Source organism: Schistocerca nitens, chromosome 6, assembly GCF_023898315.1.
Source record: "Schistocerca nitens isolate TAMUIC-IGC-003100 chromosome 6, iqSchNite1.1, whole genome shotgun sequence".
Lineage (NCBI taxonomy): Eukaryota > Metazoa > Arthropoda > Insecta > Orthoptera > Acrididae > Schistocerca > Schistocerca nitens.
This window is the reverse complement of record NC_064619.1, coordinates 115,627,085-115,652,837: the sequence shown is the minus strand read 5'-3', so window position 1 is coordinate 115,652,837 and position 25,753 is coordinate 115,627,085. Positions and strand designations below refer to the sequence as shown.

The 25,753-nt window shown below is 49.3% G+C and overlaps 35 non-coding genes across 35 annotated transcripts; all 35 read left to right on the top strand.

Moving 5' to 3' along the window:
- Positions 1-99: 99 nt before the first annotated feature.
- Positions 100-171, top strand: Trnat-cgu (transfer RNA threonine (anticodon CGU)). Its single transcript has one exon. It is a non-coding gene; the product is annotated as a tRNA-Thr (tRNA).
- A 333-nt stretch (positions 172-504) lies between these two features.
- Positions 505-578, top strand: Trnan-guu (transfer RNA asparagine (anticodon GUU)). The gene has a single exon. It is a non-coding gene; the product is annotated as a tRNA-Asn (tRNA).
- Positions 579-1,075: 497 nt separating this feature from the next.
- Trnan-guu (transfer RNA asparagine (anticodon GUU)) lies at positions 1,076-1,149 on the top strand. Its single transcript has one exon. It is a non-coding gene; the product is annotated as a tRNA-Asn (tRNA).
- A 688-nt stretch (positions 1,150-1,837) lies between these two features.
- Positions 1,838-1,909, top strand: Trnat-cgu (transfer RNA threonine (anticodon CGU)). Its single transcript has one exon. It is a non-coding gene; the product is annotated as a tRNA-Thr (tRNA).
- A 333-nt stretch (positions 1,910-2,242) lies between these two features.
- Positions 2,243-2,316, top strand: Trnan-guu (transfer RNA asparagine (anticodon GUU)). Its single transcript has one exon. It is a non-coding gene; the product is annotated as a tRNA-Asn (tRNA).
- Positions 2,317-2,813: 497 nt separating this feature from the next.
- Trnan-guu (transfer RNA asparagine (anticodon GUU)) lies at positions 2,814-2,887 on the top strand. The gene has a single exon. It is a non-coding gene; the product is annotated as a tRNA-Asn (tRNA).
- Positions 2,888-3,384: 497 nt separating this feature from the next.
- Trnan-guu (transfer RNA asparagine (anticodon GUU)) lies at positions 3,385-3,458 on the top strand. The gene has a single exon. It is a non-coding gene; the product is annotated as a tRNA-Asn (tRNA).
- A 497-nt stretch (positions 3,459-3,955) lies between these two features.
- Positions 3,956-4,029, top strand: Trnan-guu (transfer RNA asparagine (anticodon GUU)). Its single transcript has one exon. It is a non-coding gene; the product is annotated as a tRNA-Asn (tRNA).
- A 688-nt stretch (positions 4,030-4,717) lies between these two features.
- Positions 4,718-4,789, top strand: Trnat-cgu (transfer RNA threonine (anticodon CGU)). Its single transcript has one exon. It is a non-coding gene; the product is annotated as a tRNA-Thr (tRNA).
- A 333-nt stretch (positions 4,790-5,122) lies between these two features.
- Trnan-guu (transfer RNA asparagine (anticodon GUU)) lies at positions 5,123-5,196 on the top strand. The gene has a single exon. It is a non-coding gene; the product is annotated as a tRNA-Asn (tRNA).
- Positions 5,197-5,693: 497 nt separating this feature from the next.
- Trnan-guu (transfer RNA asparagine (anticodon GUU)) lies at positions 5,694-5,767 on the top strand. Its single transcript has one exon. It is a non-coding gene; the product is annotated as a tRNA-Asn (tRNA).
- A 497-nt stretch (positions 5,768-6,264) lies between these two features.
- Trnan-guu (transfer RNA asparagine (anticodon GUU)) lies at positions 6,265-6,338 on the top strand. The gene has a single exon. It is a non-coding gene; the product is annotated as a tRNA-Asn (tRNA).
- Positions 6,339-6,835: 497 nt separating this feature from the next.
- On the top strand, positions 6,836-6,909 carry Trnan-guu (transfer RNA asparagine (anticodon GUU)). The gene has a single exon. It is a non-coding gene; the product is annotated as a tRNA-Asn (tRNA).
- A 497-nt stretch (positions 6,910-7,406) lies between these two features.
- On the top strand, positions 7,407-7,480 carry Trnan-guu (transfer RNA asparagine (anticodon GUU)). The gene has a single exon. It is a non-coding gene; the product is annotated as a tRNA-Asn (tRNA).
- A 497-nt stretch (positions 7,481-7,977) lies between these two features.
- Trnan-guu (transfer RNA asparagine (anticodon GUU)) lies at positions 7,978-8,051 on the top strand. Its single transcript has one exon. It is a non-coding gene; the product is annotated as a tRNA-Asn (tRNA).
- A 497-nt stretch (positions 8,052-8,548) lies between these two features.
- On the top strand, positions 8,549-8,622 carry Trnan-guu (transfer RNA asparagine (anticodon GUU)). The gene has a single exon. It is a non-coding gene; the product is annotated as a tRNA-Asn (tRNA).
- A 688-nt stretch (positions 8,623-9,310) lies between these two features.
- Positions 9,311-9,382, top strand: Trnat-cgu (transfer RNA threonine (anticodon CGU)). Its single transcript has one exon. It is a non-coding gene; the product is annotated as a tRNA-Thr (tRNA).
- A 333-nt stretch (positions 9,383-9,715) lies between these two features.
- Positions 9,716-9,789, top strand: Trnan-guu (transfer RNA asparagine (anticodon GUU)). Its single transcript has one exon. It is a non-coding gene; the product is annotated as a tRNA-Asn (tRNA).
- A 497-nt stretch (positions 9,790-10,286) lies between these two features.
- Trnan-guu (transfer RNA asparagine (anticodon GUU)) lies at positions 10,287-10,360 on the top strand. The gene has a single exon. It is a non-coding gene; the product is annotated as a tRNA-Asn (tRNA).
- A 497-nt stretch (positions 10,361-10,857) lies between these two features.
- On the top strand, positions 10,858-10,931 carry Trnan-guu (transfer RNA asparagine (anticodon GUU)). Its single transcript has one exon. It is a non-coding gene; the product is annotated as a tRNA-Asn (tRNA).
- A 497-nt stretch (positions 10,932-11,428) lies between these two features.
- On the top strand, positions 11,429-11,502 carry Trnan-guu (transfer RNA asparagine (anticodon GUU)). Its single transcript has one exon. It is a non-coding gene; the product is annotated as a tRNA-Asn (tRNA).
- A 497-nt stretch (positions 11,503-11,999) lies between these two features.
- Positions 12,000-12,073, top strand: Trnan-guu (transfer RNA asparagine (anticodon GUU)). Its single transcript has one exon. It is a non-coding gene; the product is annotated as a tRNA-Asn (tRNA).
- A 497-nt stretch (positions 12,074-12,570) lies between these two features.
- Trnan-guu (transfer RNA asparagine (anticodon GUU)) lies at positions 12,571-12,644 on the top strand. The gene has a single exon. It is a non-coding gene; the product is annotated as a tRNA-Asn (tRNA).
- Positions 12,645-13,141: 497 nt separating this feature from the next.
- On the top strand, positions 13,142-13,215 carry Trnan-guu (transfer RNA asparagine (anticodon GUU)). The gene has a single exon. It is a non-coding gene; the product is annotated as a tRNA-Asn (tRNA).
- Positions 13,216-13,712: 497 nt separating this feature from the next.
- Positions 13,713-13,786, top strand: Trnan-guu (transfer RNA asparagine (anticodon GUU)). Its single transcript has one exon. It is a non-coding gene; the product is annotated as a tRNA-Asn (tRNA).
- Positions 13,787-14,283: 497 nt separating this feature from the next.
- Trnan-guu (transfer RNA asparagine (anticodon GUU)) lies at positions 14,284-14,357 on the top strand. Its single transcript has one exon. It is a non-coding gene; the product is annotated as a tRNA-Asn (tRNA).
- A 688-nt stretch (positions 14,358-15,045) lies between these two features.
- Positions 15,046-15,117, top strand: Trnat-cgu (transfer RNA threonine (anticodon CGU)). Its single transcript has one exon. It is a non-coding gene; the product is annotated as a tRNA-Thr (tRNA).
- Positions 15,118-15,450: 333 nt separating this feature from the next.
- Positions 15,451-15,524, top strand: Trnan-guu (transfer RNA asparagine (anticodon GUU)). Its single transcript has one exon. It is a non-coding gene; the product is annotated as a tRNA-Asn (tRNA).
- Positions 15,525-16,021: 497 nt separating this feature from the next.
- Positions 16,022-16,095, top strand: Trnan-guu (transfer RNA asparagine (anticodon GUU)). The gene has a single exon. It is a non-coding gene; the product is annotated as a tRNA-Asn (tRNA).
- A 497-nt stretch (positions 16,096-16,592) lies between these two features.
- On the top strand, positions 16,593-16,666 carry Trnan-guu (transfer RNA asparagine (anticodon GUU)). The gene has a single exon. It is a non-coding gene; the product is annotated as a tRNA-Asn (tRNA).
- Positions 16,667-22,976: 6,310 nt separating this feature from the next.
- Trnan-guu (transfer RNA asparagine (anticodon GUU)) lies at positions 22,977-23,051 on the top strand. The gene has a single exon. It is a non-coding gene; the product is annotated as a tRNA-Asn (tRNA).
- Positions 23,052-23,739: 688 nt separating this feature from the next.
- Positions 23,740-23,811, top strand: Trnat-cgu (transfer RNA threonine (anticodon CGU)). The gene has a single exon. It is a non-coding gene; the product is annotated as a tRNA-Thr (tRNA).
- Positions 23,812-24,144: 333 nt separating this feature from the next.
- On the top strand, positions 24,145-24,218 carry Trnan-guu (transfer RNA asparagine (anticodon GUU)). The gene has a single exon. It is a non-coding gene; the product is annotated as a tRNA-Asn (tRNA).
- Positions 24,219-24,715: 497 nt separating this feature from the next.
- On the top strand, positions 24,716-24,789 carry Trnan-guu (transfer RNA asparagine (anticodon GUU)). The gene has a single exon. It is a non-coding gene; the product is annotated as a tRNA-Asn (tRNA).
- Positions 24,790-25,477: 688 nt separating this feature from the next.
- Positions 25,478-25,549, top strand: Trnat-cgu (transfer RNA threonine (anticodon CGU)). Its single transcript has one exon. It is a non-coding gene; the product is annotated as a tRNA-Thr (tRNA).
- Positions 25,550-25,753: the final 204 nt, after the last annotated feature.

Here is a 25,753-nt window from a genome sequence, read left to right as displayed (position 1 = left end):
TGCAGCAGCTGTGTGCCAAATCCGATATCTGGTCGAGGGCTGCAAGATTCAGTATGATGAAGTGACAATTCGGGGATAGCTCACAAACGCTAAGCTGCCGCCTTCTTAGCTCAGTGGTAGAGCACTGGTCTCGTAAACCAGGGGTCGTGAGTTCGAACCTCACAGAAGGCATTCATTTTTTTAAACTTCCTGCAAGGAGCGGAGCTATCTCGAGCAGCATCTAACACATGGCAGTACACTGAATGAAAGGGATGTTCTACAGCCTATGAAAAGTATTCTACTGGCCTCAGAGGTTTTCTGAATGCATAGGCACAACAGTGGTTTGTATGCATTTTGTAGTATAATGTCATGCTTGGCGATGTCATTCGTGTACGAGCCTCGCTACAGTGTGCATGCACGTTATCCATGTGAAGAGGCGCAAGCAGATGCTACCATTCTGCGAGATTCCTGCAGAAGGTATACGAATTGCGTTGATATACAGAGCACAAGTGAGCCAAATTCAAGGCCTCCGTGGCGCAATCGGCTAGCGCGTTCGGCTGTTAACCGAAAGGTTGGTGGTTCGAGCCCACCCGGGGGCGAAATCGTTTTAACCGGCACCGAGGTGAGGACATACGTCAACTTTGTTAGAGATACACAGCTAGCGTGACAATTTGGCTGTGTTTGAGTGATGCCACAGAGCCTTATACACATTCAGCCAAGTGACACTGTAGGTAAAAACATGGCCCTACACAGACGTTCTACTCTTTTCCTATTTATTCGTCATGTGTGCACTGCAGTAGAGCGACGCCCACTACAAAAGACGTATTCTTTACATTCAATTTCAGCGTATACGTCGCGACTGCCATATGACAGGGCCTGTCTCTCGATGTCGATTTGTATTTGGTGTCTCTTAAGTGTCGATCTGCAGTGGGCCGCTGTTGGCCGAGAGACACGTATTCGTGTACGAGCCTCGCTACAGTGTGCATGCACGTTATCCATGTGAAGAGGCGCAAGCAGATGCTACCATTCTGCGAGATTCCTGCAGAAGGTATACGAATTGCGTTGATATACAGAGCACAAGTGAGCCAAATTCAAGGCCTCCGTGGCGCAATCGGCTAGCGCGTTCGGCTGTTAACCGAAAGGTTGGTGGTTCGAGCCCACCCGGGGGCGAAATCGTTTTAACCGGCACCGAGGTGAGGACATACGTCAACTTTGTTAGAGATACACAGCTAGCGTGACAATTTGGCTGTGTTTGAGTGATGCCACAGAGCCTTATACACATTCAGCCAAGTGACACTGTAGGTAAAAACATGGCCCTACACAGACGTTCTACTCTTTTCCTATTTATTCGTCATGTGTGCACTGCAGTAGAGCGACGCCCACTACAAAAGACGTATTCTTTACATTCAATTTCAGCGTATACGTCGCGACTGCCATATGACAGGGCCTGTCTCTCGATGTCGATTTGTATTTGGTGTCTCTTAAGTGTCGATCTGCAGTGGGCCGCTGTTGGCCGAGAGACGTGCAGTCGCCTTACATGAAGCCCCATGGGCAACGCCAGTGCCACTGTGGACAACAGCATACTGTAGCCAGAGAGAGGAGCCGAAAGGCGCATTTCGCAGTCGAGCCACGCTATCCCACAAGCTGTGCACTAGGACAGGATTGTGCAGACCGCAAACTTCTGGTGGCCCGACGCTCGTCGTCGATCGTAAGGGCGAAACAGTCAAGAGATTTGGAAAACGGCAATGTGGACACCCCCTGCAGCAGCTGTGTGCCAAATCCGATATCTGGTCGAGGGCTGCAAGATTCAGTATGATGAAGTGACAATTCGGGGATAGCTCACAAACGCTAAGCTGCCGCCTTCTTAGCTCAGTGGTAGAGCACTGGCCTCGTAAACCAGGGGTCGTGAGTTCGAACCTCACAGAAGGCATTCATTTTTTTAACCTTCCTGCAAGGAGCGGAGCTATCTCGAGCAGCATCTAACACATGGCAGTACACTGAATGAAAGGGATGTTCTACAGCCTATGAAAAGTATTCTACTGGCCTCAGAGGTTTTCTGAATGCATAGGCACAACAGTGGTTTGTATGCATTTTGTAGTATAATGTCATGCTTGGCGATGTCATTCGTGTACGAGCCTCGCTACAGTGTGCATGCACGTTATCCATGTGAAGAGGCGCAAGCAGATGCTACCATTCTGCGAGATTCCTGCAGAAGGTATACGAATTGCGTTGATATACAGAGCACAAGTGAGCCAAATTCAAGGCCTCCGTGGCGCAATCGGCTAGCGCGTTCGGCTGTTAACCGAAGGGTTGGTGGTTCGAGCCCACCCGGGGGCGAAATCGTTTTAACCGGCACCGAGGTGAGGACATACGTCAACTTTGTTAGAGATACACAGCTAGCGTGACAATTTGGCTGTGTTTGAGTGATGCCACAGAGCCTTATACACATTCAGCCAAGTGACACTGTAGGTAAAAACATGGCCCTACACAGACGTTCTACTCTTTTCCTATTTATTCGTCATGTGTGCACTGCAGTAGAGCGACGCCCACTACAAAAGACGTATTCTTTACATTCAATTTCAGCGTATACGTCGCGACTGCCATATGACAGGGCCTGTCTCTCGATGTCGATTTGTATTTGGTGTCTCTTAAGTGTCGATCTGCAGTGGGCCGCTGTTGGCCGAGAGACACGTATTCGTGTACGAGCCTCGCTACAGTGTGCATGCACGTTATCCATGTGAAGAGGCGCAAGCAGATGCTACCATTCTGCGAGATTCCTGCAGAAGGTATACGAATTGCGTTGATATACAGAGCACAAGTGAGCCAAATTCAAGGCCTCCGTGGCGCAATCGGCTAGCGCGTTCGGCTGTTAACCGAAAGGTTGGTGGTTCGAGCCCACCCGGGGGCGAAATCGTTTTAACCGGCACCGAGGTGAGGACATACGTCAACTTTGTTAGAGATACACAGCTAGCGTGACAATTTGGCTGTGTTTGAGTGATGCCACAGAGCCTTATACACATTCAGCCAAGTGACACTGTAGGTAAAAACATGGCCCTACACAGACGTTCTACTCTTTTCCTATTTATTCGTCATGTGTGCACTGCAGTAGAGCGACGCCCACTACAAAAGACGTATTCTTTACATTCAATTTCAGCGTATACGTCGCGACTGCCATATGACAGGGCCTGTCTCTCGATGTCGATTTGTATTTGGTGTCTCTTAAGTGTCGATCTGCAGTGGGCCGCTGTTGGCCGAGAGACACGTATTCGTGTACGAGCCTCGCTACAGTGTGCATGCACGTTATCCATGTGAAGAGGCGCAAGCAGATGCTACCATTCTGCGAGATTCCTGCGGAAGGTATACGAATTGCGTTGATATACAGAGCACAAGTGAGCCAAATTCAAGGCCTCCGTGGCGCAATCGGCTAGCGCGTTCGGCTGTTAACCGAAAGGTTGGTGGTTCGAGCCCACCCGGGGGCGAAATCGTTTTAACCGGCACCGAGGTGAGGACATACGTCAACTTTGTTAGAGATACACAGCTAGCGTGACAATTTGGCTGTGTTTGAGTGATGCCACAGAGCCTTATACACATTCAGCCAAGTGACACTGTAGGTAAAAACATGGCCCTACACAGACGTTCTACTCTTTTCCTATTTATTCGTCATGTGTGCACTGCAGTAGAGCGACGCCCACTACAAAAGACGTATTCTTTACATTCAATTTCAGCGTATACGTCGCGACTGCCATATGACAGGGCCTGTCTCTCGATGTCGATTTGTATTTGGTGTCTCTTAAGTGTCGATCTGCAGTGGGCCGCTGTTGGCCGAGAGACACGTATTCGTGTACGAGCCTCGCTACAGTGTGCATGCACGTTATCCATGTGAAGAGGCGCAAGCAGATGCTACCATTCTGCGAGATTCCTGCAGAAGGTATACGAATTGCGTTGATATACAGAGCACAAGTGAGCCAAATTCAAGGCCTCCGTGGCGCAATCGGCTAGCGCGTTCGGCTGTTAACCGAAAGGTTGGTGGTTCGAGCCCACCCGGGGGCGAAATCGTTTTAACCGGCACCGAGGTGAGGACATACGTCAACTTTGTTAGAGATACACAGCTAGCGTGACAATTTGGCTGTGTTTGAGTGATGCCACAGAGCCTTATACACATTCAGCCAAGTGACACTGTAGGTAAAAACATGGCCCTACACAGACGTTCTACTCTTTTCCTATTTATTCGTCATGTGTGCACTGCAGTAGAGCGACGCCCACTACAAAAGACGTATTCTTTACATTCAATTTCAGCGTATACGTCGCGACTGCCATATGACAGGGCCTGTCTCTCGATGTCGATTTGTATTTGGTGTCTCTTAAGTGTCGATCTGCAGTGGGCCGCTGTTGGCCGAGAGACGTGCAGTCGCCTTACATGAAGCCCCATGGGCAACGCCAGTGCCACTGTGGACAACAGCATACTGTAGCCAGAGAGAGGAGCCGAAAGGCGCATTTCGCAGTCGAGCCACGCTATCCCACAAGCTGTGCACTAGGACAGGATTGTGCAGACCGCAAACTTCTGGTGGCCCGACGCTCGTCGTCGATCGTAAGGGCGAAACAGTCAAGAGATTTGGAAAACGGCAATGTGGACACCCCCTGCAGCAGCTGTGTGCCAAATCCGATATCTGGTCGAGGGCTGCAAGATTCAGTATGATGAAGTGACAATTCGGGGATAGCTCACAAACGCTAAGCTGCCGCCTTCTTAGCTCAGTGGTAGAGCACTGGTCTCGTAAACCAGGGGTCGTGAGTTCGAACCTCACAGAAGGCATTCATTTTTTTAACCTTCCTGCAAGGAGCGGAGCTATCTCGAGCAGCATCTAACACATGGCAGTACACTGAATGAAAGGGATGTTCTACAGCCTATGAAAAGTATTCTACTGGCCTCAGAGGTTTTCTGAATGCATAGGCACAACAGTGGTTTGTATGCATTTTGTAGTATAATGTCATGCTTGGCGATGTCATTCGTGTACGAGCCTCGCTACAGTGTGCATGCACGTTATCCATGTGAAGAGGCGCAAGCAGATGCTACCATTCTGCGAGATTCCTGCAGAAGGTATACGAATTGCGTTGATATACAGAGCACAAGTGAGCCAAATTCAAGGCCTCCGTGGCGCAATCGGCTAGCGCGTTCGGCTGTTAACCGAAAGGTTGGTGGTTCGAGCCCACCCGGGGGCGAAATCGTTTTAACCGGCACCGAGGTGAGGACATACGTCAACTTTGTTAGAGATACACAGCTAGCGTGACAATTTGGCTGTGTTTGAGTGATGCCACAGAGCCTTATACACATTCAGCCAAGTGACACTGTAGGTAAAAACATGGCCCTACACAGACGTTCTACTCTTTTCCTATTTATTCGTCATGTGTGCACTGCAGTAGAGCGACGCCCACTACAAAAGACGTATTCTTTACATTCAATTTCAGCGTATACGTCGCGACTGCCATATGACAGGGCCTGTCTCTCGATGTCGATTTGTATTTGGTGTCTCTTAAGTGTCGATCTGCAGTGGGCCGCTGTTGGCCGAGAGACACGTATTCGTGTACGAGCCTCGCTACAGTGTGCATGCACGTTATCCATGTGAAGAGGCGCAAGCAGATGCTACCATTCTGCGAGATTCCTGCAGAAGGTATACGAATTGCGTTGATATACAGAGCACAAGTGAGCCAAATTCAAGGCCTCCGTGGCGCAATCGGCTAGCGCGTTCGGCTGTTAACCGAAAGGTTGGTGGTTCGAGCCCACCCGGGGGCGAAATCGTTTTAACCGGCACCGAGGTGAGGACATACGTCAACTTTGTTAGAGATACACAGCTAGCGTGACAATTTGGCTGTGTTTGAGTGATGCCACAGAGCCTTATACACATTCAGCCAAGTGACACTGTAGGTAAAAACATGGCCCTACACAGACGTTCTACTCTTTTCCTATTTATTCGTCATGTGTGCACTGCAGTAGAGCGACGCCCACTACAAAAGACGTATTCTTTACATTCAATTTCAGCGTATACGTCGCGACTGCCATATGACAGGGCCTGTCTCTCGATGTCGATTTGTATTTGGTGTCTCTTAAGTGTCGATCTGCAGTGGGCCGCTGTTGGCCGAGAGACACGTATTCGTGTACGAGCCTCGCTACAGTGTGCATGCACGTTATCCATGTGAAGAGGCGCAAGCAGATGCTACCATTCTGCGAGATTCCTGCAGAAGGTATACGAATTGCGTTGATATACAGAGCACAAGTGAGCCAAATTCAAGGCCTCCGTGGCGCAATCGGCTAGCGCGTTCGGCTGTTAACCGAAGGGTTGGTGGTTCGAGCCCACCCGGGGGCGAAATCGTTTTAACCGGCACCGAGGTGAGGACATACGTCAACTTTGTTAGAGATACACAGCTAGCGTGACAATTTGGCTGTGTTTGAGTGATGCCACAGAGCCTTATACACATTCAGCCAAGTGACACTGTAGGTAAAAACATGGCCCTACACAGACGTTCTACTCTTTTCCTATTTATTCGTCATGTGTGCACTGCAGTAGAGCGACGCCCACTACAAAAGACGTATTCTTTACATTCAATTTCAGCGTATACGTCGCGACTGCCATATGACAGGGCCTGTCTCTCGATGTCGATTTGTATTTGGTGTCTCTTAAGTGTCGATCTGCAGTGGGCCGCTGTTGGCCGAGAGACACGTATTCGTGTACGAGCCTCGCTACAGTGTGCATGCACGTTATCCATGTGAAGAGGCGCAAGCAGATGCTACCATTCTGCGAGATTCCTGCAGAAGGTATACGAATTGCGTTGATATACAGAGCACAAGTGAGCCAAATTCAAGGCCTCCGTGGCGCAATCGGCTAGCGCGTTCGGCTGTTAACCGAAAGGTTGGTGGTTCGAGCCCACCCGGGGGCGAAATCGTTTTAACCGGCACCGAGGTGAGGACATACGTCAACTTTGTTAGAGATACACAGCTAGCGTGACAATTTGGCTGTGTTTGAGTGATGCCACAGAGCCTTATACACATTCAGCCAAGTGACACTGTAGGTAAAAACATGGCCCTACACAGACGTTCTACTCTTTTCCTATTTATTCGTCATGTGTGCACTGCAGTAGAGCGACGCCCACTACAAAAGACGTATTCTTTACATTCAATTTCAGCGTATACGTCGCGACTGCCATATGACAGGGCCTGTCTCTCGATGTCGATTTGTATTTGGTGTCTCTTAAGTGTCGATCTGCAGTGGGCCGCTGTTGGCCGAGAGACACGTATTCGTGTACGAGCCTCGCTACAGTGTGCATGCACGTTATCCATGTGAAGAGGCGCAAGCAGATGCTACCATTCTGCGAGATTCCTGCAGAAGGTATACGAATTGCGTTGATATACAGAGCACAAGTGAGCCAAATTCAAGGCCTCCGTGGCGCAATCGGCTAGCGCGTTCGGCTGTTAACCGAAAGGTTGGTGGTTCGAGCCCACCCGGGGGCGAAATCGTTTTAACCGGCACCGAGGTGAGGACATACGTCAACTTTGTTAGAGATACACAGCTAGCGTGACAATTTGGCTGTGTTTGAGTGATGCCACAGAGCCTTATACACATTCAGCCAAGTGACACTGTAGGTAAAAACATGGCCCTACACAGACGTTCTACTCTTTTCCTATTTATTCGTCATGTGTGCACTGCAGTAGAGCGACGCCCACTACAAAAGACGTATTCTTTACATTCAATTTCAGCGTATACGTCGCGACTGCCATATGACAGGGCCTGTCTCTCGATGTCGATTTGTATTTGGTGTCTCTTAAGTGTCGATCTGCAGTGGGCCGCTGTTGGCCGAGAGACACGTATTCGTGTACGAGCCTCGCTACAGTGTGCATGCACGTTATCCATGTGAAGAGGCGCAAGCAGATGCTACCATTCTGCGAGATTCCTGCAGAAGGTATACGAATTGCGTTGATATACAGAGCACAAGTGAGCCAAATTCAAGGCCTCCGTGGCGCAATCGGCTAGCGCGTTCGGCTGTTAACCGAAAGGTTGGTGGTTCGAGCCCACCCGGGGGCGAAATCGTTTTAACCGGCACCGAGGTGAGGACATACGTCAACTTTGTTAGAGATACACAGCTAGCGTGACAATTTGGCTGTGTTTGAGTGATGCCACAGAGCCTTATACACATTCAGCCAAGTGACACTGTAGGTAAAAACATGGCCCTACACAGACGTTCTACTCTTTTCCTATTTATTCGTCATGTGTGCACTGCAGTAGAGCGACGCCCACTACAAAAGACGTATTCTTTACATTCAATTTCAGCGTATACGTCGCGACTGCCATATGACAGGGCCTGTCTCTCGATGTCGATTTGTATTTGGTGTCTCTTAAGTGTCGATCTGCAGTGGGCCGCTGTTGGCCGAGAGACACGTATTCGTGTACGAGCCTCGCTACAGTGTGCATGCACGTTATCCATGTGAAGAGGCGCAAGCAGATGCTACCATTCTGCGAGATTCCTGCAGAAGGTATACGAATTGCGTTGATATACAGAGCACAAGTGAGCCAAATTCAAGGCCTCCGTGGCGCAATCGGCTAGCGCGTTCGGCTGTTAACCGAAAGGTTGGTGGTTCGAGCCCACCCGGGGGCGAAATCGTTTTAACCGGCACCGAGGTGAGGACATACGTCAACTTTGTTAGAGATACACAGCTAGCGTGACAATTTGGCTGTGTTTGAGTGATGCCACAGAGCCTTATACACATTCAGCCAAGTGACACTGTAGGTAAAAACATGGCCCTACACAGACGTTCTACTCTTTTCCTATTTATTCGTCATGTGTGCACTGCAGTAGAGCGACGCCCACTACAAAAGACGTATTCTTTACATTCAATTTCAGCGTATACGTCGCGACTGCCATATGACAGGGCCTGTCTCTCGATGTCGATTTGTATTTGGTGTCTCTTAAGTGTCGATCTGCAGTGGGCCGCTGTTGGCCGAGAGACGTGCAGTCGCCTTACATGAAGCCCCATGGGCAACGCCAGTGCCACTGTGGACAACAGCATACTGTAGCCAGAGAGAGGAGCCGAAAGGCGCATTTCGCAGTCGAGCCACGCTATCCCACAAGCTGTGCACTAGGACAGGATTGTGCAGACCGCAAACTTCTGGTGGCCCGACGCTCGTCGTCGATCGTAAGGGCGAAACAGTCAAGAGATTTGGAAAACGGCAATGTGGACACCCCCTGCAGCAGCTGTGTGCCAAATCCGATATCTGGTCGAGGGCTGCAAGATTCAGTATGATGAAGTGACAATTCGGGGATAGCTCACAAACGCTAAGCTGCCGCCTTCTTAGCTCAGTGGTAGAGCACTGGTCTCGTAAACCAGGGGTCGTGAGTTCGAACCTCACAGAAGGCATTCATTTTTTTAACCTTCCTGCAAGGAGCGGAGCTATCTCGAGCAGCATCTAACACATGGCAGTACACTGAATGAAAGGGATGTTCTACAGCCTATGAAAAGTATTCTACTGGCCTCAGAGGTTTTCTGAATGCATAGGCACAACAGTGGTTTGTATGCATTTTGTAGTATAATGTCATGCTTGGCGATGTCATTCGTGTACGAGCCTCGCTACAGTGTGCATGCACGTTATCCATGTGAAGAGGCGCAAGCAGATGCTACCATTCTGCGAGATTCCTGCAGAAGGTATACGAATTGCGTTGATATACAGAGCACAAGTGAGCCAAATTCAAGGCCTCCGTGGCGCAATCGGCTAGCGCGTTCGGCTGTTAACCGAAAGGTTGGTGGTTCGAGCCCACCCGGGGGCGAAATCGTTTTAACCGGCACCGAGGTGAGGACATACGTCAACTTTGTTAGAGATACACAGCTAGCGTGACAATTTGGCTGTGTTTGAGTGATGCCACAGAGCCTTATACACATTCAGCCAAGTGACACTGTAGGTAAAAACATGGCCCTACACAGACGTTCTACTCTTTTCCTATTTATTCGTCATGTGTGCACTGCAGTAGAGCGACGCCCACTACAAAAGACGTATTCTTTACATTCAATTTCAGCGTATACGTCGCGACTGCCATATGACAGGGCCTGTCTCTCGATGTCGATTTGTATTTGGTGTCTCTTAAGTGTCGATCTGCAGTGGGCCGCTGTTGGCCGAGAGACACGTATTCGTGTACGAGCCTCGCTACAGTGTGCATGCACGTTATCCATGTGAAGAGGCGCAAGCAGATGCTACCATTCTGCGAGATTCCTGCAGAAGGTATACGAATTGCGTTGATATACAGAGCACAAGTGAGCCAAATTCAAGGCCTCCGTGGCGCAATCGGCTAGCGCGTTCGGCTGTTAACCGAAAGGTTGGTGGTTCGAGCCCACCCGGGGGCGAAATCGTTTTAACCGGCACCGAGGTGAGGACATACGTCAACTTTGTTAGAGATACACAGCTAGCGTGACAATTTGGCTGTGTTTGAGTGATGCCACAGAGCCTTATACACATTCAGCCAAGTGACACTGTAGGTAAAAACATGGCCCTACACAGACGTTCTACTCTTTTCCTATTTATTCGTCATGTGTGCACTGCAGTAGAGCGACGCCCACTACAAAAGACGTATTCTTTACATTCAATTTCAGCGTATACGTCGCGACTGCCATATGACAGGGCCTGTCTCTCGATGTCGATTTGTATTTGGTGTCTCTTAAGTGTCGATCTGCAGTGGGCCGCTGTTGGCCGAGAGACACGTATTCGTGTACGAGCCTCGCTACAGTGTGCATGCACGTTATCCATGTGAAGAGGCGCAAGCAGATGCTACCATTCTGCGAGATTCCTGCAGAAGGTATACGAATTGCGTTGATATACAGAGCACAAGTGAGCCAAATTCAAGGCCTCCGTGGCGCAATCGGCTAGCGCGTTCGGCTGTTAACCGAAAGGTTGGTGGTTCGAGCCCACCCGGGGGCGAAATCGTTTTAACCGGCACCGAGGTGAGGACATACGTCAACTTTGTTAGAGATACACAGCTAGCGTGACAATTTGGCTGTGTTTGAGTGATGCCACAGAGCCTTATACACATTCAGCCAAGTGACACTGTAGGTAAAAACATGGCCCTACACAGACGTTCTACTCTTTTCCTATTTATTCGTCATGTGTGCACTGCAGTAGAGCGACGCCCACTACAAAAGACGTATTCTTTACATTCAATTTCAGCGTATACGTCGCGACTGCCATATGACAGGGCCTGTCTCTCGATGTCGATTTGTATTTGGTGTCTCTTAAGTGTCGATCTGCAGTGGGCCGCTGTTGGCCGAGAGACACGTATTCGTGTACGAGCCTCGCTACAGTGTGCATGCACGTTATCCATGTGAAGAGGCGCAAGCAGATGCTACCATTCTGCGAGATTCCTGCAGAAGGTATACGAATTGCGTTGATATACAGAGCACAAGTGAGCCAAATTCAAGGCCTCCGTGGCGCAATCGGCTAGCGCGTTCGGCTGTTAACCGAAAGGTTGGTGGTTCGAGCCCACCCGGGGGCGAAATCGTTTTAACCGGCACCGAGGTGAGGACATACGTCAACTTTGTTAGAGATACACAGCTAGCGTGACAATTTGGCTGTGTTTGAGTGATGCCACAGAGCCTTATACACATTCAGCCAAGTGACACTGTAGGTAAAAACATGGCCCTACACAGACGTTCTACTCTTTTCCTATTTATTCGTCATGTGTGCACTGCAGTAGAGCGACGCCCACTACAAAAGACGTATTCTTTACATTCAATTTCAGCGTATACGTCGCGACTGCCATATGACAGGGCCTGTCTCTCGATGTCGATTTGTATTTGGTGTCTCTTAAGTGTCGATCTGCAGTGGGCCGCTGTTGGCCGAGAGACACGTATTCGTGTACGAGCCTCGCTACAGTGTGCATGCACGTTATCCATGTGAAGAGGCGCAAGCAGATGCTACCATTCTGCGAGATTCCTGCAGAAGGTATACGAATTGCGTTGATATACAGAGCACAAGTGAGCCAAATTCAAGGCCTCCGTGGCGCAATCGGCTAGCGCGTTCGGCTGTTAACCGAAAGGTTGGTGGTTCGAGCCCACCCGGGGGCGAAATCGTTTTAACCGGCACCGAGGTGAGGACATACGTCAACTTTGTTAGAGATACACAGCTAGCGTGACAATTTGGCTGTGTTTGAGTGATGCCACAGAGCCTTATACACATTCAGCCAAGTGACACTGTAGGTAAAAACATGGCCCTACACAGACGTTCTACTCTTTTCCTATTTATTCGTCATGTGTGCACTGCAGTAGAGCGACGCCCACTACAAAAGACGTATTCTTTACATTCAATTTCAGCGTATACGTCGCGACTGCCATATGACAGGGCCTGTCTCTCGATGTCGATTTGTATTTGGTGTCTCTTAAGTGTCGATCTGCAGTGGGCCGCTGTTGGCCGAGAGACACGTATTCGTGTACGAGCCTCGCTACAGTGTGCATGCACGTTATCCATGTGAAGAGGCGCAAGCAGATGCTACCATTCTGCGAGATTCCTGCAGAAGGTATACGAATTGCGTTGATATACAGAGCACAAGTGAGCCAAATTCAAGGCCTCCGTGGCGCAATCGGCTAGCGCGTTCGGCTGTTAACCGAAAGGTTGGTGGTTCGAGCCCACCCGGGGGCGAAATCGTTTTAACCGGCACCGAGGTGAGGACATACGTCAACTTTGTTAGAGATACACAGCTAGCGTGACAATTTGGCTGTGTTTGAGTGATGCCACAGAGCCTTATACACATTCAGCCAAGTGACACTGTAGGTAAAAACATGGCCCTACACAGACGTTCTACTCTTTTCCTATTTATTCGTCATGTGTGCACTGCAGTAGAGCGACGCCCACTACAAAAGACGTATTCTTTACATTCAATTTCAGCGTATACGTCGCGACTGCCATATGACAGGGCCTGTCTCTCGATGTCGATTTGTATTTGGTGTCTCTTAAGTGTCGATCTGCAGTGGGCCGCTGTTGGCCGAGAGACACGTATTCGTGTACGAGCCTCGCTACAGTGTGCATGCACGTTATCCATGTGAAGAGGCGCAAGCAGATGCTACCATTCTGCGAGATTCCTGCAGAAGGTATACGAATTGCGTTGATATACAGAGCACAAGTGAGCCAAATTCAAGGCCTCCGTGGCGCAATCGGCTAGCGCGTTCGGCTGTTAACCGAAAGGTTGGTGGTTCGAGCCCACCCGGGGGCGAAATCGTTTTAACCGGCACCGAGGTGAGGACATACGTCAACTTTGTTAGAGATACACAGCTAGCGTGACAATTTGGCTGTGTTTGAGTGATGCCACAGAGCCTTATACACATTCAGCCAAGTGACACTGTAGGTAAAAACATGGCCCTACACAGACGTTCTACTCTTTTCCTATTTATTCGTCATGTGTGCACTGCAGTAGAGCGACGCCCACTACAAAAGACGTATTCTTTACATTCAATTTCAGCGTATACGTCGCGACTGCCATATGACAGGGCCTGTCTCTCGATGTCGATTTGTATTTGGTGTCTCTTAAGTGTCGATCTGCAGTGGGCCGCTGTTGGCCGAGAGACACGTATTCGTGTACGAGCCTCGCTACAGTGTGCATGCACGTTATCCATGTGAAGAGGCGCAAGCAGATGCTACCATTCTGCGAGATTCCTGCAGAAGGTATACGAATTGCGTTGATATACAGAGCACAAGTGAGCCAAATTCAAGGCCTCCGTGGCGCAATCGGCTAGCGCGTTCGGCTGTTAACCGAAAGGTTGGTGGTTCGAGCCCACCCGGGGGCGAAATCGTTTTAACCGGCACCGAGGTGAGGACATACGTCAACTTTGTTAGAGATACACAGCTAGCGTGACAATTTGGCTGTGTTTGAGTGATGCCACAGAGCCTTATACACATTCAGCCAAGTGACACTGTAGGTAAAAACATGGCCCTACACAGACGTTCTACTCTTTTCCTATTTATTCGTCATGTGTGCACTGCAGTAGAGCGACGCCCACTACAAAAGACGTATTCTTTACATTCAATTTCAGCGTATACGTCGCGACTGCCATATGACAGGGCCTGTCTCTCGATGTCGATTTGTATTTGGTGTCTCTTAAGTGTCGATCTGCAGTGGGCCGCTGTTGGCCGAGAGACACGTATTCGTGTACGAGCCTCGCTACAGTGTGCATGCACGTTATCCATGTGAAGAGGCGCAAGCAGATGCTACCATTCTGCGAGATTCCTGCAGAAGGTATACGAATTGCGTTGATATACAGAGCACAAGTGAGCCAAATTCAAGGCCTCCGTGGCGCAATCGGCTAGCGCGTTCGGCTGTTAACCGAAAGGTTGGTGGTTCGAGCCCACCCGGGGGCGAAATCGTTTTAACCGGCACCGAGGTGAGGACATACGTCAACTTTGTTAGAGATACACAGCTAGCGTGACAATTTGGCTGTGTTTGAGTGATGCCACAGAGCCTTATACACATTCAGCCAAGTGACACTGTAGGTAAAAACATGGCCCTACACAGACGTTCTACTCTTTTCCTATTTATTCGTCATGTGTGCACTGCAGTAGAGCGACGCCCACTACAAAAGACGTATTCTTTACATTCAATTTCAGCGTATACGTCGCGACTGCCATATGACAGGGCCTGTCTCTCGATGTCGATTTGTATTTGGTGTCTCTTAAGTGTCGATCTGCAGTGGGCCGCTGTTGGCCGAGAGACGTGCAGTCGCCTTACATGAAGCCCCATGGGCAACGCCAGTGCCACTGTGGACAACAGCATACTGTAGCCAGAGAGAGGAGCCGAAAGGCGCATTTCGCAGTCGAGCCACGCTATCCCACAAGCTGTGCACTAGGACAGGATTGTGCAGACCGCAAACTTCTGGTGGCCCGACGCTCGTCGTCGATCGTAAGGGCGAAACAGTCAAGAGATTTGGAAAACGGCAATGTGGACACCCCCTGCAGCAGCTGTGTGCCAAATCCGATATCTGGTCGAGGGCTGCAAGATTCAGTATGATGAAGTGACAATTCGGGGATAGCTCACAAACGCTAAGCTGCCGCCTTCTTAGCTCAGTGGTAGAGCACTGGTCTCGTAAACCAGGGGTCGTGAGTTCGAACCTCACAGAAGGCATTCATTTTTTTAACCTTCCTGCAAGGAGCGGAGCTATCTCGAGCAGCATCTAACACATGGCAGTACACTGAATGAAAGGGATGTTCTACAGCCTATGAAAAGTATTCTACTGGCCTCAGAGGTTTTCTGAATGCATAGGCACAACAGTGGTTTGTATGCATTTTGTAGTATAATGTCATGCTTGGCGATGTCATTCGTGTACGAGCCTCGCTACAGTGTGCATGCACGTTATCCATGTGAAGAGGCGCAAGCAGATGCTACCATTCTGCGAGATTCCTGCAGAAGGTATACGAATTGCGTTGATATACAGAGCACAAGTGAGCCAAATTCAAGGCCTCCGTGGCGCAATCGGCTAGCGCGTTCGGCTGTTAACCGAAAGGTTGGTGGTTCGAGCCCACCCGGGGGCGAAATCGTTTTAACCGGCACCGAGGTGAGGACATACGTCAACTTTGTTAGAGATACACAGCTAGCGTGACAATTTGGCTGTGTTTGAGTGATGCCACAGAGCCTTATACACATTCAGCCAAGTGACACTGTAGGTAAAAACATGGCCCTACACAGACGTTCTACTCTTTTCCTATTTATTCGTCATGTGTGCACTGCAGTAGAGCGACGCCCACTACAAAAGACGTATTCTTTACATTCAATTTCAGCGTATACGTCGCGACTGCCATATGACAGGGCCTGTCTCTCGATGTCGATTTGTATTTGGTGTCTCTTAAGTGTCGATCTGCAGTGGGCCGCTGTTGGCCGAGAGACACGTATTCGTGTACGAGCCTCGCTACAGTGTGCATGCACGTTATCCATGTGAAGAGGCGCAAGCAGATGCTACCATTCTGCGAGATTCCTGCAGAAGGTATACGAATTGCGTTGATATACAGAGCACAAGTGAGCCAAATTCAAGGCCTCCGTGGCGCAATCGGCTAGCGCGTTCGGCTGTTAACCGAAAGGTTGGTGGTTCGAGCCCACCCGGGGGCGAAATCGTTTTAACCGGCACCGAGGTGAGGACATACGTCAACTTTGTTAGAGATACACAGCTAGCGTGACAATTTGGCTGTGTTTGAGTGATGCCACAGAGCCTTATACACATTCAGCCAAGTGACACTGTAGGTAAAAACATGGCCCTACACAGACGTTCTACTCTTTTCCTATTTATTCGTCATGTGTGCACTGCAGTAGAGCGACGCCCACTACAAAAGACGTATTCTTTACATTCAATTTCAGCGTATACGTCGCGACTGCCATATGACAGGGCCTGTCTCTCGATGTCGATTTGTATTTGGTGTCTCTTAAGTGTCGATCTGCAGTGGGCCGCTGTTGGCCGAGAGACACGTATTCGTGTACGAGCCTCGCTACAGTGTGCATGCACGTTATCCATGTGAAGAGGCGCAAGCAGATGCTACCATTCTGCGAGATTCCTGCAGAAGGTATACGAATTGCGTTGATATACAGAGCACAAGTGAGCCAAATTCAAGGCCTCCGTGGCGCAATCGGCTAGCGCGTTCGGCTGTTAACCGAAAGGTTGGTGGTTCGAGCCCACCCGGGGGCGAAATCGTTTTAACCGGCACCGAGGTGAGGACATACGTCAACTTTGTTAGAGATACACAGCTAGCGTGACAATTTGGCTGTGTTTGAGTGATGCCACAGAGCCTTATACACATTCAGCCAAGTGACACTGTAGGTAAAAACATGGCCCTACACAGACGTTCTACTCTTTTCCTATTTATTCGTCATGTGTGCACTGCAGTAGAGCGACGCCCACTACAAAAGACGTATTCTTTACATTCAATTTCAGCGTATACGTCGCGACTGCCATATGACAGGGCCTGTCTCTCGATGTCGATTTGTATTTGGTGTCTCTTAAGTGTCGATCTGCAGTGGGCCGCTGTTGGCCGAGAGACGTGCAGTCGCCTTACATGAAGCCCCATGGGCAACGCCAGTGCCACTGTGGACAACAGCATACTGTAGCCAGAGAGAGGAGCCGAAAGGCGCATTTCGCAGTCGAGCCACGCTATCCCACAAGCTGTGCACTAGGACAGGATTGTGCAGACCGCAAACTTCTGGTGGCCCGACGCTCGTCGTCGATCGTAAGGGCGAAACAGTCAAGAGATTTGGAAAACGGCAATGTGGACACCCCCTGCAGCAGCTGTGTGCCAAATCCGATATCTGGTCGAGGGCTGCAAGATTCAGTATGATGAAGTGACAATTCGGGGATAGCTCACAAACGCTAAGCTGCCGCCTTCTTAGCTCAGTTCCGCTTGAGCCGCGACAGCGATCGGACGTGCCTCAACTTCCGTACCGTCGTAGCGCCGCAAGCCGTGTTTTCATCGTTTCTTGTGACTGTGATTGTGCGTTTTCTCGTGAAATTTTGAGTTTTTGTCTATTCTCGTCGTCTTGTTTTTCTTACTAGCGGTTTCGGCCGCTTATCGTTACAGTTATGGCTAAATCGGTTCCCCGAAAGAATACGTTATGTTTTGAGTTTGACAAGGCAACGCGTCGTGTGCAACCAAGCTCCCTGGAAATTCATGAGTGGATTGTGGATATAATTGGGATAACTTCCGACCAGGTTCACACAGCGTACTATGATATGGCGGATTACTGTTTCTTTGTCAAGTTCCTCACTCCGTTACAACTGGAGAAAATCTTGCAGAAAACTGGAGGAAAGGCGGAATTCCATCATCGAGACCAGTCGGTGAGTACCGTGATAATCACCAATGCCGATGTAGAATATAAACAGGTTCGGGTATTCAATTTGCCGCCTGAAGTTGACAATTACCTTTTGAAGGATGCTCTTGCAAAATACGGTGATATTCGACAAATCAGAATGGAAAAATGGTCTAGCCAACACAAATTGCAATGCTACAGTGGGGTTCGTTCTGTCGATATGAGCATTAAAGTTAATATTCCCTCGAATATCGTGGTCTGTGGTTATAAAGCACATGTCGTTTATAGTGGGCAAGTAGAAACTTGTTATATTTGTAACGAGAGCGGTCATTTACGCAGTGATTGTCCTCGGCGTGTTTTCGTGCTTAAAAACCCCTTGCAAAAACGCCAGAGGTTGACACTAGCTGATATTATGACCCAACATCAGAAATTGGGGGAGACAACTTTGCAACCCAGTACCTCAGAGGCCGTTGAACCTGATCTTAGCAACGAGTCCTTCCCGCCTTTAGCACAAAAGAGCGAGAAGCTTCCACTTGCTGTCAGCACAACGTTATCAGTCGGTAACAAACGACGCCGTACCTGTGACGATAGTGGAACTGATGAAGAGTTGTCGGCTAACGGCCAGATATCTGTCACGGACGCGAACCCTCCCTCGCAGGAAACCCTTGCCGTGGACAGCATAGATGAGGGCTCCGACGCCGCTGCTTCCCCGGCGGCGTCGGTCAACACCAGTGCCGACCAGTGTTTACAGCTGACTGTTGTGACGCCGCCGGCCGGCCCGCCACAACACGACTTGGATGCACAACAAGAGGACGACCGTCCGATGTCGGCTCTACAGACACCCGACGAGGACGTTGGTCCGGCGACCGTTGTAAACACCAACCTGCCCGTCACTGAACACGACCAACCTGAGAGATCGGAAGACTGTTTACCAACAGACCGTGTGGATACAAACAAACACACCTTGCTTTCCGCCGCCACGATTTCGCACGAGTTCGCTACAGTGGAGGAAGCCGGCACTCCGACTACCGATTTCAGTCATGATCCGCCCACCCCACCTTCTGCCATGGAACTCCCGACTGGTGGACGACGGAAGACTAAACCCAAACCAAATGTCACCGCAGCCCGAAGAAAGACTCCGAACAAAGGAGCCGCGGAATCTGGACGCGAACCTGGCACTGTGAATTCGCAGTCTGACAGTGCGATGGACTGGGCCGCTAATACAATGCAGCTTCCTTCCTCCTTCGATGGGCACGACCCAGGCATATAAATTTCTGTCTCTTAATATTAACAAGATCACGTCAGCTTTGAAAACAGCGTTGTTGCGACAGTTTATCTACGACTCTGAAGCCGATGTTGTACTCCTACAGGAAGTGTCTATATTAAGTCTCACCGTCCCTGGTTTTCATACGATAGCAAATGTAACGAAAGACACGAACACAGGCACAGCCATTTTATTCCGCGAGGGCATCCCTGTTCGAAGTATTGAAATACTCGAGTGTGGTAGAGGTATTGCATGTCAAATTTTTGACGTCACCATAGTGAACATCTACGCACCGTCTGGTTCAACTCGCAAATCCGACAGAGCCAAATTTTTCAAAGAAGACATCATCTATTTGTTGCGACGGAACCCATCACAATTCATACTTAGTGGCGACTTCAATTGTGTCCTCAATCGAAAAGATCAGTCTCCGAACTTCAATTACTGTCGGGAATTGCATGATCTGGTACGTCATCTGCGAATGCAGGATGCATGGGAACTCAAGAACCCCACTAAGGTTAAATTTACGTACTTTACTTCGACGGCATGCAGCCGCCTTGATCGGTTGTACGTCACGGAGAATATCTGCCATCGTGTTCTCGACACGGATGTCATTCCAGCTAGCTTTTCAGACCATTGTGCCCTTTCCGTAACGATCAGTTTAGACAGACAACGGACTCACCGCTTCCGGAATCAATGGAGCCTCAATGTTTCTCTACTGACGGATAATTACATACAAGATGTTATTCATGCGACGTGGACGGACTGTCTCAAGCGACGTTGTAGGTACGCTACCAATATCGCCTGGTGGAATGAGGTAGTCAAACGGAGGATGAGACAATCTCTGAAAAATTATGGCTGGCAACGAGCCCAGGATACCAAACGAACCATCGATTTTTACCAGACGGTATTGCGGGAGTTGTATACGCAAGTAACCGTAACGAATACGAACTTGGAAGGGATCAAGAAAATCAAGGCCAAACTACTAGCCATAAAGCGTACACAACTTGCGGGGCTGCAGACCAAAGCTCAAACTAAGTCGCTCCAGGACGACGAAGTCACGTCCCTGTACCACCTTATAAAGCACCGTGCGAACCGCCAGAGAACGTTTATTGAGGAACTTGAGACCGCTGATGGGGTCCTCCTCACTCATCAGAGGGATATCCTTCGCGCCGTTGCCGAATATTTTACTCACCTGTACTCGCAATGTGCTACCCGTGGGAATGCTGACACTGTGGCTTTCTGTACTCCACCTTCAGAAGTCACGCACGCCGATAACTGCGCGATATTGCAAGATTTTGATGCGGATGACGTCCTGGACCTGATCACTGGTTCCCCGTCACAAAAATCCCCCGGCCCTGATGGGCTGCCGAAAGAATTCTATGTGCGCTTCTGGCCTCTCATTGGACAAGCCTTTACATCAGTCCTCAACGAGGTGATGCGCGGGACTCCCTTGCCGGCAGACCTCAAGGAAGGCAGGATTGTCTTGGTTCCCAAACGTAAACACCGGAAAAATCTTGATCATTATCGTCCGATCACTTTACTAAATTTTGATTATAAAACTTTTGCCAGAGCACTAAATAGCAGACTAACGGCGGTGGTGAAAAAGGTGGTCCACAATCATCAATCCTGTTTCCCTGGTCGGTCCATTATGACACCCCTCTCAGAATATAGAGACCTTATTTCAATAGCATCGGTGACTACCGTGAACTGTGCACTCTTATTTGTTGACTTTTCTAAAGCGTTCGATCGTGTGAGTCATGATTATCTCATGCGTTTCCTGCAGCATTGTGGATTCAATGACAGCGTTATTGCCGTCATACGACACCTGATAACTGGTGTCACGACGAAGGTTAGCGTCAATGGACAGCTCACGCAGCCTATCGAGATTCAAAGAGGGGTCCCGCAGGGGAGCCCCCTCTCCATGCTCTTGTTCGTGCTGGCGCTCGAACCTTTACTACGTTCCATCGACGACAAACTGACCGGCCTGACCACGACCGGTCATTCTTTTGTGGTTCGCGCTTACGCCGATGATGTTGGGGTTTTAATACGGGCCGAAGAAGAAATACCCATCCTCAAATCCGAAATTGATGACTACTGCCGTGTCTCTGGAGCACGAATTAACACAGATAAATGCCGATTCGTCAAAATCCGTGGATTGGCAAACGTAACCGTCCCGTGGGCACAAACTGCGGAAAACCACACCACCTTAGGTATGATTGTCGATCGATGCCCACTGAAAATGTGTGCCAAAAATTGGCGGCGGATCGCCGATTCTATGCACGGCGCTATTCGCGAAAACAACTGGCGGTCTCTCAACCTCCTTCAACGTATTCGTCTCCTCGACACTTACATTTTCAGTAAAGCCTACTACATGGCCCAAATTTTTCCGATTCCAAAGTTACAGGCGAAGCGACTTATGAAACTCTCCAACTATTTTCTCTGGAAAGGGAACATTTTTAAACCGAAATATACCACATTGACCTTGCCGCGGAAGGCTGGAGGACTCAGTTTACCAGACATCGACAGAAAGTGTACGGCCTTGTACATCAAACGCATTACCACGTTGTTGAGGAAGGAACCACTCAGTGTAACTCATTGGCTCTTCCAAATTTTACGTCCTATAGATCTCCGTCCACCCACTGCTGTAGGACAAATCAATTTTCAACTAAAACATGTCCGGTACTATTATCTCGAAGTAAGTTACATCGGGGGCGCCGTTGTTCACAGGTCGGATTTATCGACAAAGGTTCTGCTCGACAGATGGCATCGAACTATGATACGCCACCCCATGGAAATCAAACACCCAAGTGTCCAATGGAATGTAGTCTGGCACAACATCAGTTTATCCATCCATACTTCCGTTGTGGCATCCACGTGGTATCAGGTTGTTAATGGTGTTATCCCCACAAATGAACGGTTGCACCGCATAGGCTTACACGACATGATCGATGTGCGCGTTGTGGCCTGGTCGACACCTTACGCCACAGATTTACATGCGGTGGCCATCTACTTAACTGGAAATGGGTGCAACAACGTTTGGGTCTCTTAACTCGCAGCAGTGCAGCCAGTCACTCCACCGATATCCTCCTCTGGCCAGACACCACATATTATCCTGCGACCAAGAACAACACTGTGATGTGGTTACTGGGACACTATGTGACATACGTTATTTGCCACAATGGCGACGACGATCTCGTCAGTTTTGAAACTTACATGCGAACAGCACAATGGCAAATGCAACGGTTCACCGCCGTCAAAAAAAATTTTGGAAACATGACCGCCATTATTTTTGAAAAGCAGGGTGTCGGATAACACCTCCCCACTCTTCATTGATACCGTTCCTCGTCAACGACCGGACCTTCAGATTAAACAATAAGAGCACTTCGGCAGCAACAGGCACCGATTCCTGAATACGGATATTCCGACCTATCCTCAAGGAAAAAAAAAAAAAAAAAAAAAAAAAAAAAAACAGAGTGGCAAAAAAAAAATTGGAAAAGACATCTAAAAAAAAGAAAAGGAGAAAAAAAAGTAGAAAAAAAAAGTGGTAGAGCACTGGTCTCGTAAACCAGGGGTCGTGAGTTCGAACCTCACAGAAGGCATTCATTTTTTTAACCTTCCTGCAAGGAGCGGAGCTATCTCGAGCAGCATCTAACACATGGCAGTACACTGAATGAAAGGGATGTTCTACAGCCTATGAAAAGTATTCTACTGGCCTCAGAGGTTTTCTGAATGCATAGGCACAACAGTGGTTTGTATGCATTTTGTAGTATAATGTCATGCTTGGCGATGTCATTCGTGTACGAGCCTCGCTACAGTGTGCATGCACGTTATCCATGTGAAGAGGCGCAAGCAGATGCTACCATTCTGCGAGATTCCTGCAGAAGGTATACGAATTGCGTTGATATACAGAGCACAAGTGAGCCAAATTCAAGCTCTCCGTGGCGCAATCGGCTAGCGCGTTCGGCTGTTAACCGAAAGGTTGGTGGTTCGAGCCCACCTGGGGGCGAAATCGTTTTAACCGGCACCGAGGTGAGGACATACGTCAACTTTGTTAGAGATACACAGCTAGCGTGACAATTTGGCTGTGTTTGAGTGATGCCACAGAGCCTTATACACATTCAGCCAAGTGACACTGTAGGTAAAAACATGGCCCTACACAGACGTTCTACTCTTTTCCTATTTATTCGTCATGTGTGCACTGCAGTAGAGCGACGCCCACTACAAAAGACGTATTCTTTACATTCAATTTCAGCGTATACGTCGCGACTGCCATATGACAGGGCCTGTCTCTCGATGTCGATTTGTATTTGGTGTCTCTTAAGTGTCGATCTGCAGTGGGCCGCTGTTGGCCGAGAGACGTGCAGTCGCCTTACATGAAGCCCCATGGGCAACGCCAGTGCCACTGTGTACAACAGCATACTGTAGCCAGAGAGAGGAGCCGAAAGGCGCATTTCGCAGTCGAGCCACGCTATCCCACAAGCTGTGCACTAGGACAGGATTGTGCAGACCGCAAACTTCTGGTGGCCCGACGCTCGTCGTCGATCGTAAGGGCGAAACAGTCAAGAGATTTGGAAAACGGCAATGTGGACACCCCCTGCAGCAGCTGTGTGCCAAATCCGATATCTGGTCGAGGGCTGCAAGATTCAGTATGATGAAGTGACAATTCGGGGATAGCTCACAAACGCTAAGCTGCCGCCTTCTTAGCTCAGTGGTAGAGCACTGGTCTCGTAAACCAGGGGTCGTGAGTTCGAACCTCACAGAAGGCATTCATTTTTTTAACCTTCCTGCAAGGAGCGGAGCTATCTCGAGCAGCATCTAACACATGGCAGTACACTGAATGAAAGGGATGTTCTACAGCCTATGAAAAGTATTCTACTGGCCTCAGAGGTTTTCTGAATGCATAGGCACAACAGTGGTTTGTATGCATTTTGTAGTATAATGTCATGCTTGGCGATGTCATTCGTGTACGAGCCTCGCTACAGTGTGCATGCACGTTATCCATGTGAAGAGGCGCAAGCAGATGCTACCATTCTGCGAGATTCCTGCAGAAGGTATACGAATTGCGTTGATATACAGAGCACAAGTGAGCCAAATTCAAGGCCTCCGTGGCGCAATCGGCTAGCGCGTTCGGCTGTTAACCGAAAGGTTGGTGGTTCGAGCCCACCCGGGGGCGAAATCGTTTTAACCGGCACCGAGGTGAGGACATACGTCAACTTTGTTAGAGATACACAGCTAGCGTGACAATTTGGCTGTGTTTGAGTGATGCCACAGAGCCTTATACACATTCAGCCAAGTGACACTGTAGGTAAAAACATGGCCCTACACAGACGTTCTACTCTTTTCCTATTTATTCGTCATGTGTGCACTGCAGTAGAGCGACGCCCACTACAAAAGACGTATTCTTTACATTCAATTTCAGCGTATACGTCGCGACTGCCATATGACAGGGCCTGTCTCTCGATGTCGATTTGTATTTGGTGTCTCTTAAGTGTCGATCTGCAGTGGGCCGCTGTTGGCCGAGAGACACGTATTCGTGTACGAGCCTCGCTACAGTGTGCATGCACGTTATCCATGTGAAGAGGCGCAAGCAGATGCTACCATTCTGCGAGATTCCTGCAGAAGGTATACGAATTGCGTTGATATACAGAGCACAAGTGAGCCAAATTCAAGGCCTCCGTGGCGCAATCGGCTAGCGCGTTCGGCTGTTAACCGAAAGGTTGGTGGTTCGAGCCCACCCGGGGGCGAAATCGTTTTAACCGGCACCGAGGTGAGGACATACGTCAACTTTGTTAGAGATACACAGCTAGCGTGACAATTTGGCTGTGTTTGAGTGATGCCACAGAGCCTTATACACATTCAGCCAAGTGACACTGTAGGTAAAAACATGGCCCTACACAGACGTTCTACTCTTTTCCTATTTATTCGTCATGTGTGCACTGCAGTAGAGCGACGCCCACTACAAAAGACGTATTCTTTACATTCAATTTCAGCGTATACGTCGCGACTGCCATATGACAGGGCCTGTCTCTCGATGTCGATTTGTATTTGGTGTCTCTTAAGTGTCGATCTGCAGTGGGCCGCTGTTGGCCGAGAGACGTGCAGTCGCCTTACATGAAGCCCCATGGGCAACGCCAGTGCCACTGTGGACAACAGCATACTGTAGCCAGAGAGAGGAGCCGAAAGGCGCATTTCGCAGTCGAGCCACGCTATCCCACAAGCTGTGCACTAGGACAGGATTGTGCAGACCGCAAACTTCTGGTGGCCCGACGCTCGTCGTCGATCGTAAGGGCGAAACAGTCAAGAGATTTGGAAAACGGCAATGTGGACACCCCCTGCAGCAGCTGTGTGCCAAATCCGATATCTGGTCGAGGGCTGCAAGATTCAGTATGATGAAGTGACAATTCGGGGATAGCTCACAAACGCTAAGCTGCCGCCTTCTTAGCTCAGTGGTAGAGCACTGGTCTCGTAAACCAGGGGTCGTGAGTTCGAACCTCACAGAAGGCATTCATTTTTTTAACCTTCCTGCAAGGAGCGGAGCTATCTCGAGCAGCATCTAACACATGGCAGTACACTGAATGAAAGGGATGTTCTACAGCCTATGAAAAGTATTCTACTGGCCTCAGAGGTTTTCTGAATGCATAGGCACAACAGTGGTTTGTATGCATTTTGTAGTATAATGTCATGCTTGGCGATGTCATTCGTGTACGA